Genomic DNA, 2,691 nt, shown 5'->3' on the forward strand with positions numbered 1-2,691 from the left:
CACTAACTCCTGTGTCTTATCCAGTTCTTTTTCTGTGGTGTCACTATACAGAGTATTTCTGGGAAAGATCTGGCGTGCAATAGAAAGTTACGTAGTCTTTGCTATATATCAGCGGTCCCCAACCTTTTTGGCACCAGGGACCGGTGCTCCTATGAGAATCTAACGCCTGATGATCTGAGGCGGAGCTGAGGCCCTAATGCTAGCTCTGGGGAGGGGCTGCAAACGCAGATGAAGCTTCGCTCGCCCACCACTCACTTCCTGTTGTGCAGCCCGGCCAGGCTGTTACAGATCTGCAGCTTGGCGGGTTGGGAACCTTTGCTAGACATCATTTGAAATTAAAACTCACTTGGTGTGGGCAGCATGTCTAAAACTAGGCTATTACCAAGATTACCTCTGGGAGGAGCAGCGGTTACTTTAAGTCGTTACAGATTGAATGTCTGTGTCCCCCAAGTTCATGTGCTGACACCTCCCCCCAATGTGATGCTTTTGGGAGGTGGGGTCTCCGGGAGGGGGCTGATGAGCTGATGAGGGCAGAGCCCTCGTGAATGTGATTAGTGTCCTTACAAAAGACCCCAGAGAGCTCCCTCGCCTTTCGCCACATGAGGACACAGCACGAAGACGAGCAGATGGCCCTTTGCATCTCAGAGAGTTCTCACCAGTACCTGGTCGTGCTGGCAGCTGACCTCGGATGTCCAGCCTCCAGGACTGTGAGTAATAAATTTCTGTTGTTCATAAGTCACACAGTCTATAGTACTTTGTTATAGCAGCCCCAATGGACTAAGAAAATTATGAAGAAATATAATTTAAATCTACATGCAGATGAGTTCCCGAGGCAAACAGTGGTGCATGGATGTTGGCTGTGCAAAGCCTCCTGCCCCGTGGGTCGGACTAGTTCATTCATTTTAAAAAGAGCTGTCTGTCAAGGCTGCAGCCTACGGAAAGTGAGTTTCCATGGGTGTTATATGGTGATTTCGCTTTAAATGTATGTCCACAGAAACGAGTCTGTGCTATTGCTATTTTCTTTTTAATTGGAAGATTTAAATAATACTTCCCCAAATGTCGTACACATGCCACAGATGGTATAGAAAATTATTTTAGGTGACATCTCAACAAATATGTGTTATTTAAATATCTGTGTATATTTCATAAATATTAAAATATATTACAAAACACACATTTGATATACAAATATACTAAGTTAAAATTCAACAACAAGTAAACAACCCAAATGAAAAAAAAAATGGGCAAAGATCTGCATAGCCTTCCCACCAAAGGAGATACACAGATGGCAAATAAGCACATGAAAAGATGCTCCGAATCATATGTCATCAGGGAAATGCAAATTAAAGCAACTATGAGTTGCCACTACATACCCACCAGAATGGCTAAAACCTGGAACCCCGAGGTTGCCACCCGCCAGCGAGGGTGTGAAGCCACAGGGACTGTGCCAGCAAAATGGTGCAGCTGCTCAGGACAGTGCGGCCAGTTCCTGCAGAGCTGGACACACTTGCCCTGGGCCGCTTGGGACAGTGCAGCCAGTTCCTGCAGAGCCGGACACATTCGCCCTGTGACCCAGCGGCTGCACTTCTTGGTATTCGCCCAAAGGAGGTGACAACTTGTGTCCACACAAAACCTGCACACGGGCGTTTACAGCCGTAACTGCCAACGACCGGAAGCAGCCGGGACGCCCTTCGGCAGGTGGACGGGTGCGTAACCTGTGGTGCGCCAGGCCCATGGAACATCATTCGGTGCTAAGAAAAAATGAGCTATCATGCCACAAAAAAGACAGGGAGGAATTTTAAATGCATATCACTAAGTGAAAGAAGCCGATCTGAAAAGTCTGCCGACTATGCGATTCCAGTGACGTGGCATTCGAAAAGGCAGCACTTGCCAGGAAACCAGAGGTTGCCAGGGCTTCGAGTCCGGGAAGAGTGAACCCCTAGAGGCAGGGAAATCTGAACGTGGTGGCACTATGGTGGATACACGACATGCGTCTGGCAAATCCCATAGGATGCAGGCCAAGAGTGAAGCTTAGTGCCAGTGGAACTTGGTTAGTCCTCACGTAACAATACTGGTTCATTAAATGTAACAAAGTTACCCCACCAACGGAAGACGTTATTAACAGGATGAACAGGGCGTGTATTACCGGGAGGGTTCATGGGAACTCTGTACCAGCTCCCCAATTTTTCTGTTCATCTAAAAAAGTCTATTAATTATAAAAGACCTCAGAGTCTTTGCCCAATAAGTAGACGTTGCCTGTCATGAGCCGCCGGGACGCGCCAGGCACTATTTCAGCACTGGAGGTCAGGCCCGTGTCATAAAGGGCACGGTCTGCTTTGCTCGGGAGAGAGTGCTGGTGGCGTGACGTGCCACCAGGTGGCGCTGCCACATCGCTCCCCGTCCCTCCGCCGCCGCCCGGATCCGCCCCTGGATCCAGTAGTCGGAAGAGGGAGCCAGCTCGCTTCTTCAGACGAGTGTCCCCAGCCGCCGGGGGCTGGTCGCAGCAGCTCAGGCGCGCTGGCTCTGGCACTGGCCCAGAGCAGCGCTTCCCGGCCTTTTGGCGCCGTGGCACCAGCAGGGAAAATGGTGACCGCGCGGCGACGCGGGCGGGGCCGCCCCGGATGGAGGGGCAGGCGGGGCCCCGCCGTCCCCTCGCGCGTGGCTGCGGGTGGCGGGAGGGCCACAGGCGCC

The sequence above is a fragment of the Pteropus alecto genome, unplaced genomic scaffold (assembly GCF_000325575.1).
Source record: "Pteropus alecto unplaced genomic scaffold, ASM32557v1 scaffold14, whole genome shotgun sequence".
Lineage (NCBI taxonomy): Eukaryota > Metazoa > Chordata > Mammalia > Chiroptera > Pteropodidae > Pteropus > Pteropus alecto.